Below are 13,578 nucleotides of genomic sequence, written 5' to 3' on the forward strand. Positions count from 1 at the left end.
GGCGGGGCGGGGTGGCCACGGGCAGGGGAACTTCTGTGGCCCCAGGGACGGCCGTGGACAGGGAAGAGCTGGAGCCCTGAGGCCTCCGTGTCCGGTGGGATCTGCCAGGGGGGACCGGGCTGGACAGAGGATTTCAGGTACATGTCCGTGTGTGGACTGGAAAGGAATTTCCAGACATGAGACCAAGTGAGAGGACAACAAAGTTTATTAGAGTGGGAGACTTTGTTAGAACAGCAGGCTGGCTCAAGGGAGGGCCGAACGCTTTCACAGACTCGCAGCCAATTTTTATATCCTCAAGACAGAGAAAATTCCCACTGGAAGGGTGGTATTAGGCAACTGGTTATGATGCTCTGGGGTGGGTAATAGGGTAGATGTTTTACCTAATATGGGGTCAGGGAACTGGCTGGATTAGGTCTGGAGGCTCAAGGCAGTAGCCGTAATGGGGCTTGGCCCGTTCTAGATTTTTGTCCTGTGATCTTTATTTTTAACATTTCTCTGAGAATATTTTATCAAGTGCAGAAAAAATAAGAATAGGAGTATCTTGAATGACATAATTAACAATTTAAATATAATAGATCTCTATTTGTATTGCTGCTGCTGCTGCTGCTAAGTCGCTTCAGTCGTGTCTGACCCTGTGTGACCCCATAGACGCCAGCCCACCAGGCTCCCCCGTCCCTGGGATTCTCCAGGCAAGAACACTGGAGTGGGTTGCCATTTCCTTCTCCAATGCATGAAAGGGAAAAGTGAAAGTGAAGTCGCTCAGTCGTGTCCGACTCTTAGCGACCCCCTGGACTGCAGCCTCCCAGGCTCCTCCGCCCATGGGATTTTCCAGGCAAGAGTACTGGAATGTCCTACACAAACACATTTAAAATTTTGTATCTCATACATTGTTATTAGATGTCCATGGGACATTTAGAAAAATTTTGTCCTGTGATCTTGATACAGGGCTCCACACCTGTGACCCTGTATGGGGCTCCACAGTAAACATGGAGGAGACAGCATTCAACGTGATGCCGAGGGTCACGGGGCCCTGGGGACTCAAGCAGCCAGGTCACACACGTCTGGGAAGATGCCGAACTCCTGGGACGGGGCAGAGCCCTCACCGCGTCACCGGACAGAGCAAGAGCACCCACATCCCAGACGTGAGCGCCGGGCTGCTCCTTCCCCTCACGCCGTGCTCCCAGGAGGCTGCAGGGCCATCCTTCAGTCCAGGCTGGGCAGTGCAGTGCCGGGCAGGGGGCTGCCGGGCAGGGGCTGTGAGGAGGCTCGGTCAGCTTCCCATGGATGCCGAGGACACTGTCCCTCACGGAGAGCTGTCTCCTTTCTGTCCTTTCACAGACCAAGTTCACGGCCTTGTAGCTCCTATGACAGCTGCAATTGTCCATTTGTCTGTGCCCTTCACTGCCGTGAACCCAGCCCCTAAGCGCGCGCACACACACACACACACACAGGTCAGGGGGTGTCCAGCAGGGCTCCTGGCCGCAGATCCAACAGGGCAGCTCTGACCAAGGGCTGGCAGGAGCCCCGGACCCCTGGAGCCCTCACGATGAACCTTAAATGTCCAGGCTTCTTTCAGTGAGCTCCACTGCCAACATCACACAGAAGGAGGAACTGGGGGTTGAATCTGGGCCACTGGCGCCAGGGCACACACACCCACGTCTGCACCCGCGATCCCAGACGGTGGGGACAAAACAGGACAAGGGAGGGGAAAGGGCAGAGGGAGGGTGGGGCAGGGCCTCCAACGCCCAGGCGTCATGCGAGTCCTGTGGTCCAGAAGGGGCCTCCCTTTAGCTGTGGGTGTTTTTCTAGTGTCTGCCACCTACTAGGTCCCTTAGGCAGCGCTTGTTGGCTGGCTGGATGAACGGGTAGATGAATGAACGGGTGGGTGGCTGGACGGGAGAGTGGGCCGATGGACAGATGGATGGGGGGGTGGGTGAGTACGTGAATGAGCAGGTGGGAGGCTTCTAGGGCCGTTGGACAAGAGGCTAGAGTGTGTAGGACGCAGGGTGACAGGGTAGACGGTTGAAGAGGAGGAGGAGTGGGAGGTGGTGTTAATGTGACATTGCTTCTAGGTCTGCGAGCGGGCTTCACTTAGGAAAACTATCCAGAAATCCATTTTATTCATTAAATTTTCATTTATTAATGTTGCAAAACCAGAAACCTAGATTTTTTTCTTCCTTTAAACTCAATTCAATCTCATTATACTTTTAAGTCTAACAAATTTCAAAATGCTTTTTAAGGATTCTTTGATTAACATTATGTCCCATGATCAAACTTACTTAACAAAACATCTTCAGAAATATAATTACATTCAAAAACTTCATGTACTTTATTTTATCTGATGAATCTTCCCAATATGTTAGGTAATTCTTATAAATCTAAAAAGATAACTTCTTGGGACTTCCCTGGTGGTCTGGTGGCTAAGACTCTGTGCTCCCAGTGTAGGGGGCCCAGGTTCGTCCCTGGTCTGGAAACTAAACTCTACCTGCCACAGCGAAGGTCTGAGATCATAAGTTTAAGTTAAATAGCTAAGTATGTATTTAAAATCTGTTAAAAGGTTGATGTGTTCTCCTGATTGTCCAAATTCCCTCAAACATCACAAATGCTTACAATATCAGACACCTAGATTCTTTCCCACAAAAATATCAGTACTGTGGAGTGGATATCATTACACAATTCTGTACAGTAGAAGTGAGATATAGATTTAAGGGACTAGATCTGATAGACAGAGTGCCTGATGAACTATGGTCGGACATTCGTGACATTGCACAGGAGACAGGGATCAAGACCATCCCCAAGAAAAAGAAATGCAAAAAAGCAAAATGGCTGTCTGAGGAGACCTCACAAATAGCTGTGAAAAGAGAAGCCAAAAGCAACGGAGAAAAGGAAAGATACACCCATTTGAATGCAGAGTTCCAAAGAATAGCAAGGAGAGAGAAGAAAGCCTTCCTCAGTGATCAGTGCGACGAAATAGAGGAGAATGGCATTAAAACATGTATAATATCATATAAGAAATGAATTGCCAGTCCAGGTTCCATGAAGGATACAGGAAGCTTGGGGCTGGTGCACTGGGATGACCCAGAGGGATGGTATGGGGAGGGAGGTGGGAGGGAGGTTCGGGATGGTATGGGGAGGGAGGTGGGAGGGAGGTTCGGGATGGGAACACCTGTACACCCGTGGTGGATTTATGTTGATGTATGGCAAAACCAATACAATATTGTAAAGTAAAAAATAATAATAATAATAAAAATTTTTAATAAAATAAAAAAATAAAAAATAAATTTAAACACCTTACTCTTTAATAGGAAAGAAATTCAAATAAAAATATTAGGAACAAAGGAAAAAAAAAGAAATAGAGGAAAACAATAGAATGGGAAAGACTAGAGATCTCTTCAAGAAAATTAGAGATACCAAGGGAACATTTCATGCAAAAATGGGCACAATAAAGGACAGCAATGGTATGGACCTAACAGAAGCAGAAGATATTAAGAAGAGGTGGCAAGAATATACAGAAGAACTATACAAAAAAGATCTTCATGACCCAGATAATCACGATGGTGTGATCACTGACCTAGAGCCAGACATCCTGGAATGTGAAGTCCCACTCAATATGCCAGCAAATTTGGAAAACTCAGCAGTGGCCACAGGACTGGAAAAGGTCAGCTTTCATTCCAATCCCAAAGAAAGGCAATGCCAAAGAATGCTCACACTACCTCACAATTGCACTCATCTCACACGCTAGCAAAGTAATACTCAAAATTCTCTAAGCCAGGCTTCAACAGGACGTGAACAGTGAACTTTCAGATGTTCAAGCTGGATTTAGAAAAGGCAGAGGAACCAGAGATCAAATTGCCAACATCCGCTGGATCATGGAAAAAGCAAGAGAGTTCCAGAAAAACATCTATTTCTGCTTTATTGACTATGCCAAAGCCTTTGACTGTGCGGATCACAACAAACTGTGGAAAATTCTGAAAGAGATGGGAATACCAGACCATCTGACCTGCCTCTTGAGAAGTCTGTATGCAGGTCAGGAAGCAACAGTTAGAACTGGACATGGAACAACAGACTGGTTCCAAGTAAGAAAAGGAGTACATCAAAGCTGTATATTGTCACCCTGCTTATTTAATTTATATGCAGAATACATCATGAGAGACGCTGGGCTGGAAGAAGCACAAGCTGGAATCAAGATTGCCGGGAGAAATATCAATAACCTCAGATATGCAGATGACACCACTCTTATGGCAGAAAGTGAAGAGGAACTAAAGAGCCTTCTGATGAAAGTGAATGAAGAGAGTGAAAAAGTTGGCTTAAAGCTCAACATTCAGAAACAAAGATCACGGCATCCAGTCCCATCATTTCATGGCAAATAGGTGGAGAAACAATGGAAACAGTGACAGACTTTCTTTTCTTGGGCTCCAAAATCACTTCAGATGGTGATTGCAGGCATGAAATAAAAAGATGCTTACTCCTTGGAAGAAAAGTTATGACCGACCTGGACAGCAGAGGCATTACTTTGCCATATTAAAAAGCAGAGACATTACTCTGCCAACAAAGGTCCATCTAGTCAAGGCTATGGTTTTTCCAGTGGTCATGTATGGATGTTAGAGTGGGACCATAAAGAAAGCTGAGCACTGAGGAATTGATGCTTTTGAACTGTGGTGTTGGAGAAGACTCTTGAGAGTCCCTTGGACTGCAAGGAGATCCAACCAGTCCATCCTAAAGGAGGTCAGTCCTGAATGTTCATTGGAAGGACTGATGTTGAAGCTGAAACTCCAGTACTTTGGCCACCTGATGTGAAGAGTTGACTCATTGGAAAAGACCCTGATGCTGGGAAAGATTGAAGGGCAGGAGGAGAAGGGGATGACAGAGGATGAGATGGTTGGATGGCATCACCAACTCAATGGACATGAGTTTGAGTAAACTCCAGGAGTTGGTGACGAACAGGGAGGCCTGGCATGCTGCAGTCCATGGGGCTGCAAAGAGCTGGACACGACTGAGTGACTGAACTGAACTGATACTTAATTCTTAATACACTTTTGAGTTTAAATTCCTTATTGACTAAGCAAACAAGCAAGAGCTTTGGGGGCCATTATCCTGCTGATCTGAGGTTGCAAGACACCAGCACCTCCACCTCTAGCTTGCTTTGGTGCTTTGACGATCCTTCCATCTGATAGAGTCATTTCCTAGGCAGGTTGATAGGGAGTCTAGGGGTCCCCAAGGAGAGAGGGGTCTGGAATTCTCAAGGAGGAAGAAAGGACAAACTTTTTTTCTTTCTCCACATTCCTTAGGATTATATAACAATAATGTATCCTGCCTGAGGACAGTATCTGGATTAAGGACAGTCTTTGGATTAAACCTTCTGGCTAATTCTGTTATCTTAAAATGTAAATTATGGGAGTAGGTCTGATGAGGTCTTTACAACCTCCAGACATTCTTTGGATTCATTAGAGAGTATATAACTTCATTGTCAACACTAGCAAGCGGGTACTCTTTCTACCCCCTTCTGATGCCTATGTCAGAAGCTTTCTCTATCTCCTTTATACTTTAATAAAACTTTATTACACAAAAGCTCCGAGTGATCAAGCCTTGTCTCTGGCCCCGGATTGAATTCTTCTCCTCCGGGGGCCAAGAATCCTGGTGTATTCGTGTGATTCAACAACAACCTTTCACATCTGCACAGAGGGAACTTGCAGAGTTTATGCTTTATTATGTTTGAGGACTGCAGAACTCAGAGTCCAGTCTTCAGCCCTTGACCCCATACATTCCCATCCCCATCCTCTCATGCACACCCACAAACTCCAGCCCAGAAGCTCTACTGGATTTTGCATTTATCAAACCCTCCACGAGAAGCATAGCCTTCCTGGCAAGACCACACATCCCAGGTACTCGGAAGATGCCAATCGGAAGACAAAAATCTCAAAACTGAATTGGAGTCTGCAGACAAGCCTTCTAAGATACCAGCACTGCTGTGTGATGTTCGGATAACTTGGATGAGGGACTGTGATGAGGTGGAGAGACGGCTTGGCGACCGGAAGTCAGAACAGGCGTGTATGTGGGTGAATACAAGTTTCACAAGTGTGGGGGTAAGTGGGCAGTAGGGCAGGTGGGTGGGGAGTGGGGGAGCAGGTGTGTGTGTAGGAGGTGAGCGAGTGGGTGGGAGACGGGGAAGGGGGCTGTGGATGGAGGAGGGGCAGCTGGATGTGTGGCCCTGCAGGGAGCCGGTGGACAAGGTGGGTGTCTGCCGGGTCAACAGTGGTGGGCAGATTGAGGAGTGCGTGGCTGGATGAGGGCACGGGCAGGTGGATGGAGGGGCAGGTAGATGAATTGGGGGAAAAAACATGTTCAGCTGGTTTGTGGGGGGATGGATGAATGAGCAGGGGCGGGTGAGTGGGTGGAGGGGCAGGGGGCTGGGGGAAGGGACAGAGGAGGGATGGGAGGCTGGTGGATGCAGTAAATACAGAAGCTTAGAGTTCAGATGACTTGTCAGAAGTTACCTTGCTTTCACTGCCAAGGGTCTGATTCCTGGTCAGGGAGCCAAGATCCCACAAAAATAGACAAACAAAGGGGACCAGCGCCCCTCCCAGAACCCTCTCTGAGCGTCTGCCCCTCTGCTGGGCTGTTTCCCCTTCTGCTCCGCGAGCGTCTTGGTGCAGATGGAGCCGATGGGCTGTGCCCGCTGCAGCCGTCCAGCCTCCCAGGCCAAGCCCAGGTGCCTGGAAGTGACACCCCAGGGCATGGCACTTGCCCCTGGGGCCAGGGTCAGCAGCCACGGGCCAGGCTCGCCCCCTAGGGGCCAGCTGGGCTGGAGAAGACGCTCTGTGTCCAGTGGTTGCCATAGGAAACCCCTCACTGCTTGTTTTTCTCCTTGACTGATTAAGGAAAGAGACTCGTGAAGTGACAGAGCCTCATGGTCTTTGCCTCCGGCCAGCTCTGACTCGTCCTCTGACATTTCCCAAGAGCCAGCTGACCTTTTCTGTCACAAATAAGGCTGACGGGGCTCCCTGGAGGCGACTTGGCCTGGCAGGGTCCGGTCCCAGGGGCAGGAAAGGGAGTCAGATGATGATAAAGACCGGGCAAGAGGGCGGGCGGCTCTGCGGGACCCTTGCGTCCAGAGGTGGGTGGTGGGCACGGTAGGGCTGTGGGGGCTGCAGGAAGACAGACTCCCAGTGGGGCAGGTGGCCATGGGCACCCATGGCCCCAGAGATGGTGAACTCCCCGTCCTTGGAAGTGTGCAAGTTGAAGCCACTCGACCACCTGTCATGCAGGTTGAAGAGTCCGGGGGTCAGTGAGGTCTATGAACTCCCAGCCAGCCCTGCATTTCTGTGAGTCTGATGCTCTCACAGGATTCCAGGATTCTGGGTCTTTCTGCGGGGAATCGGTTAGGCAGCCACCATCTGGTCAAGGGATAAGGCCAGTTCGGCTGCAGTGGTCAGGGAGGGCAACCTGGAGGAGGTGCCATCAAGCCAAGAGCTGGGGGAAGGGTGTTGCCATCATAGGGAACAGCTTCCCGGGTGGCACTAGTGGTCAAGACCCTGCAGGAGGAAAAGGCAACCCACTCTAGATTCTCATCTGGAGAATCCCATGGACAGAGGAGCCCAGTGGGCTACAGTGCACGGGGTCGCAGAGAGTCGGACATGACTGAGAGACTTAGCACAGCACAGCACTGGGCCTCAGGTGGGTGAGTTTGGGGCCCAGATGGTAAAGGCATGAGGGGCCTGGGAGGGCCTGGCTGCAGCCTGGGCTCAGGACCACGGTCTGAGCACGGGGGCCTGGGCAGCTGCAGGCGGTCAACTGGGAGGTGGCCGGAGGGAGACCCTCTCCTGCCTCCTCTCCTTGCTGCCTCCCTGAGCCCCAGTGGCAAGTTGGGCGCCTCCTTCCCCAGGGCTCTTGGGGCTTCCCTGGTGGCTCAGATGGTAAAGGGTCTGTCTGCAATGCAGGAGACCCAGGTTTGATCCGTGGGTTGGGAAGATCCCAAAGAATCAGATACAACTGAGCGACTTCACTTCACTTTCCCCAGGGCTCTGCCTTTCTGACCATGAGTTTGGGTGGGGCTGAGCCACTGGCAGCCCCCTCTTTCAGATCTGAAGGCCCCAGGAGTGGGCTCTGGGCCCAGCATTCACGGAGCCCTCATGGCAGAGTCTCCCCAACCAGGCTCCTGGGGGCTTGGTGCCCCAGTGGTAGGAGACGCAATGCCCCCTCCTGCACAGCCCAGTGGGGCCATGGGACCCCCCTCACTCCGCAAGGAGCCAGTCAAGGAACTCACTGCCCAGGGCGACCCCTTGGTGGGCTCTACTATGACTTGGGGGCCACAGGAGCAGGGCTGGGGGGGTTCCTGGATGCAGGGCCCACAAGCCTGCCTCTGGCAGAGCAAAGCTAGTGAGACAGGGTCCTGCACGTCTGGGTCTGGGGGTGGCCGGCAGCTACAGGGAGCTGGCTCTGCCTCCAGACTGACCCTCGCTGACCTGCAGCCCAACCAGAGAGCTGTGCGTGGGAGCTGGGCCCGGCCTGGCTGGAGAGACTCAGGAGGGGCCCGAGGCGGCTGTTAGACACTTCTGTGCTTCCAACTGTAAATCAAGCATTAGCCACAGAGCTGCTCCAGAGATAGAGGGGCTTGCCCACAGGATCCGAGGCTGGTCTGAGCCCCAACAGAAGGCCGCTCACCCTGGAAGGCCTGGAGGGAGGTCAGTGAGCCAGCATCACGCCTCGTGGGTGGCTTGAAACCTCACCTGCAGACCAGGAAGCCAAGGGAGAAGCCTGCCTGGTCCCACAGCCAGAACGGGGTCCAGCTGAGACCACAGTCAGGCCCACCCGGGGCCCCACCCGGCCTGTGTCCTGTCCACGCTGCACCCCTGCCCGGGGTGGGGGATGTGGGGTGAGGCTCATTCTCCCACCTTGGGGGCCAGGACATGCCCCGCAAGGAGCTGGGACAGGATTGGAGAGGTTGATGAGTGACCAGCTCGTGGACAGAGGGGCCCAGGCCAAGGGAGCCCCCTCTGGGTTTGCTTCCTCCAGACACAAACGCAGCTGAACACACAGCCTCAACCTGGGAGGGGGCCTCGGGCCACTGGGCCCAGTGCCCTGGTTTTATTGACGGGGAAGCTGAGACCCAGAGCCACACACATCTTGGGGTCTCCAGCGACCCCAGATCCCTCCAGGGTCCCACCCTCCAGAGACCCTCCCCCATCTGGGCCCCAGCCCCCCACCTGGGCAGTCAATCTGATCAGTACCGGCCTCCATGCCCACATGGGGCCACTGGTCTTCAAGCAAGGGTTCTGAAGTGGACGGCACCGGGCCAGGGGTGCGTCGAGAGGCACTGGACCAGCCTGGCCCCCAACGGTGCTTCGGAGCAAGTGTGACAGCCAGACCAGGCTGACCCCACCACCCCTGGGGCCCAGAGGTCCACATCGCAGTGCCTGAAGGGAAGAAAGGGGCTATTTGTGCCAGGGTAGGAGGTGAGGAGGGGGTTCCCACCTGAGATGTCCCCAGGATCCGCGCTTGACGACTCTGACTCAGCGAGTGTCCCCTTCGCAGTCGGGCTGTGTGCGGCTGTGTCGAACTTCCCAATGCCCAGAGCATGGGCGCACTTGACCTTGGGAAGCCAGCTCTGTGGGGCACTCCTTCCACGCTAACCACCCCAGGGCAGGCGCTGGGCTTCCCAACCCAGAGGGACAGTGGGGAACCTGGCGAGGGGAGGGGAAGAAAGGAGAGGGAGGGAGGGGGAGGGGGGCCAGGAAGCAGAGGGGCGGGGAGGTTGTTGTCCCTGCAGAGAGCGTGGTCTGGGAGGTGGCTCGGCATGAGGAAGTGTCTATGGCTGGAGTGACGCGGGCAGTGCCTGGTGAGGGTGGCCACTGAGTGGGCGGCTTCTCTGATCCCTGTTGGCTTACTGGGCCACATGCCCCTTTAGCCAAAGGGGATCAGCACCTGTGATGCCAGAGGAGACTTGGAAAGCTCCAGAGCCTGGGGTCTGTGCTCATACCTCCGCCTGCCGGCCTACCTGCAGCCCAACTCGGGACACAGGAGAGAGGCCACATACCTGACCCAGAGCCAGCCGTGCCACCGGCTGAGGGCAGAGCCCAGCCCAGCCCACTGGGAGCAGAGGAGCTGTGCACTCAGCCCAGGAGTCTTGAGCTGAATGAAGTCACTGATGTGTTTGATTGTGGCCTCGCTGGGTGGCATGTGACATCTTAGCTCCCCAAACAGGGATCAAACCCCGTACCCCCTGCATTGGAAGAGCGGAATCTTTTTTTTTAATTCACTTTTTTTTGACAGCACTGGGTCTTCGTTGCTGTGCTTGGGCTGTCTCTAGTAGCATGGGCAGGGGCTGGTCTCCGTCGCGGTGCTTCTCTTGTTGCGGAGCATGAGCTCAGTAGGTGTGGTGCACGGGCTTAGTCGCTCCACTGCATGTGGAAATCTTCCCGGACCAGGGAGCAAACCCGTGTCCCCTGCATTGGCCGTCGGATTCTCTATCCACTGGACCACAGGGGAAGTCCTGAGAATGGTGTCTTAACCACTGGACCATCAGGGACGTCCCGTTGCTGGTGCTTTAAGTCACTTTGAGGGTTTTTAAGCAGCCAAAGCTCCCCTGGCAACAGCCTCCTCTTCCTCAGGGTCTCTGCCTGCACTGGAGGATGAGCTTGAACACAAGACCCTGGTCCGTCAGGCGGTGTGGACACTGCACCCCTCCCCGCCTCCCCCGCAGAGCGCTGGGCTTCAAGCTCCCTCCTTCATCAAGCACCTAAGTTCACTGGGTCGAATTTGCTGGGATGAGGAATTCCACATTGTAACAACGTGCCACTTGTCACCTAGATTTCTAAACTAGAAAACAGTGCGGGCATGTTCAGGGCCCCAGTTCTCAGCAGCAGTGCCGAGGAGAAAGAACCTTGGCCGTGGAGTCAGCAGGTGGAGAGGCTCACGCCGCTCAGTAGAGCTGGTGCTGTGGCTTCAGGAGTACTCAGCATGGGGGGAGGTAGAGGTGGACGGCCCCGCCCACCCAACACTAACAGCATCCCTGGTCCTCAGCGGCGAGGAGGTGTGGCTCCCCCAATCTCCTCCCCGAGGAGTCATGGCTCCCCAATCCCTGCCCAGATGAGGTGTGATTCCCCAATCCCTGCCCCAAAGCGGCGTGGCTCCCCAATCCCTGCCCAGATGAGGCGTGGTTCCCCAATCCCCGCCCCCGAGGGGGCGTGGCTCCCCATCCCCGCCCCTAGGAGGCGTGGCTCCCCCAATCCCTGCCCAGATGAGGCGTGGTTCCCCAATCCCCGCCCCAGAGGAGGCATGGCTCCCCAATCCCCGCCCCTAGGAGGCGTGGCTCCCCATTCTCTCCCCAGAACACAGGGGCCGCCTCTGACTCTGGTCTATCTCGACCCTGATCCTCCCCTCTGTGCATGTCCTGGCCCCTCGGGGAACCCTCACGACAGCCATTGACCCTCCCAGGTCACAAAAGTAAACTGGAGCTAAAGGCCACAGGCCAGTGAGGACAGAGGAGAAACAGCAGGGTTCAAGGCGCTGAGCTGTCCTGAGAACCAGCGAGCCTTCCCAGAAGAAAAGCTGATCCACGGGGACCAGGAACCCTGGAGCAGCGTCCCCACCCCCATCCCACTCCCCACCACCGTCCCCCACCTCCAGGGTCAGCACCAGCCCCTGGGCCCAGAGCTGGGGGAGGGACTCCCTAACGTTTTAACTGGGGACATTAACAACCTGGACAAGAGACGCAAGAATAGTAGTGACGCCCATACACTCCTCATCACACACACGCACACGCGTGCATGCGCCTGCGAGACCAGTGAGCACTGACACGAGGGCACTCTAATACACAGTCAATACTCAGACTTCTCCCAGTGTCCTTTCCGGCCACATTGTTTGACCCAGGATCCAACAAGGAAGATCCGTGGAGTTTGGGTTCCTGTGTCTGATTTTTCCTTTAATGACCTTGACAGCCTTGAAAGGGTCAGGCCGGTTTCTATAGCACACACCAGCATCTGGACTGGCCATGGTCAAATTCAGCTGGGGCATCAGCACTCTAAGGGATGCTGGGACATCCCACGGGGACATGTGGCGTCTGCCTGTCCCTTTGCAGGTGAGGCTAAGTTGCATCACTTGGGGACGGGCCCCTGACACCCCCACCCTATAGTTCCCCTTTTCCTTTGCTGTCAGTGAGTCAGCATCGGGGTGTTTCTCTGAGTGTGAATCTCCCGTCCCCAACAGCCTTTAACTCGAAGCTCTCAGCAGCTGAGTCCATCTCTTGCTGCTGAAACAATGACCACAAACTCAGTGCTCTAAACAACACGAAATTATTCTCTTATGGTCCATGGATCAGGAGTCCGAAGGGGTCTCACTGGGCTGAGGTCACCGTGTCCCAGGGTGGTTCCTTCCAGAAGCTCCAGGGGAGAAGCGTGTCCTCCCCAGCTTCCCGAGGCGCCTGCACTCCTCAGCTCCCACGTGACCCTCCTCCACCCCCAGCCTCTGCCTCCCTCGTCACATCACCTTTTCCTCTGACTGGTCGCTCTCCCTCTTCTAAGGATACTTGTGATTGCATTTAGATAGAGGAGGAAATGGTACCCTACTCCACTATTCTTGCCTGGAGAATCCCATGGAAGAGGAGCCTGGCAGGCTACAGTCCGTGGGGTCACAGAGTTGACCATGACTCAGCGACTGAGCACACACACAACCCAGAAAAGCCACGGCCGGGGAGGAGGCGGCCCTGGGAAAGCAGCGCAGGTGCCCTGCACCTGCCTCATTTCTCCACCGGCTCAGGACTCACAACGGAAATGTGAGTGATCACGGGTCCCCTCGGAGGCCCCGGCGACTCTCTGCCCTGTGGCTCTGTTTTATTTCCTCGGCAGCACTTAGCACCATCGAAACCATCCGAAGTGTCTGCCTCCCCGCCTGGAAGCCCAGTGCACAGAGCAGGCCCGTGGCTGACCCCCAGCAGCTTGGCATCACAGGTGGTCTGTCGACCACTGTTGGATGGACGGACGTACGTTTGGTAATGGATGCAGGATGGGGAAAGGGTGGAGGAAGAAAAGAAGGAGGGATAGAGGGCTAACTGGGGGTGGCACGTGAATGGGAGATGGATAGATGGGCAGATGGACGAATGGGTGGGTATGAGCAGATGGAAGAATGGAAGTAGAGTGGAGGAGGATAAAAGAAGGAAGGAAGGAAGGAGAGAAGGGAGGGAGTGAGGGAGAAGCTGGGTGGTAGATGGATAGAAGATGGAGAGGTAGGTGGGTGGATACAAGGATGGCTGGATCGCAGAGCAGCCTCAACACCGTGCTGTCAGTCCCTGCATCGTCAGCCCTGGGCAGGGTGCAGAGGGAGGGGCTGAGCGGTATTCTAGAGCCAGTCAAGGCATCGTCACAGGGACTGAGATGACCCCAGGCCTATCCCCCAGACCAGGGCCCCCACAAGCCCCCTGTCCCCACCTCCAGCCACTCTGATGGCTACAACAGAGCCCAGGCCTGGGGGCTCCCTCCAGGCTCCTCCTGTGCAAACTTCACGGCTCCTCTCTCCTATCAGTTCCAGTTTCTGGCCATGAGGACCAATGCAGGGTTCACGGTGACAGTGAACAGGTTCAATCCT

The sequence above is a fragment of the Bos indicus genome, chromosome 6 (assembly GCF_029378745.1).
Source record: "Bos indicus isolate NIAB-ARS_2022 breed Sahiwal x Tharparkar chromosome 6, NIAB-ARS_B.indTharparkar_mat_pri_1.0, whole genome shotgun sequence".
Classification (NCBI taxonomy): domain Eukaryota; kingdom Metazoa; phylum Chordata; class Mammalia; order Artiodactyla; family Bovidae; genus Bos; species Bos indicus.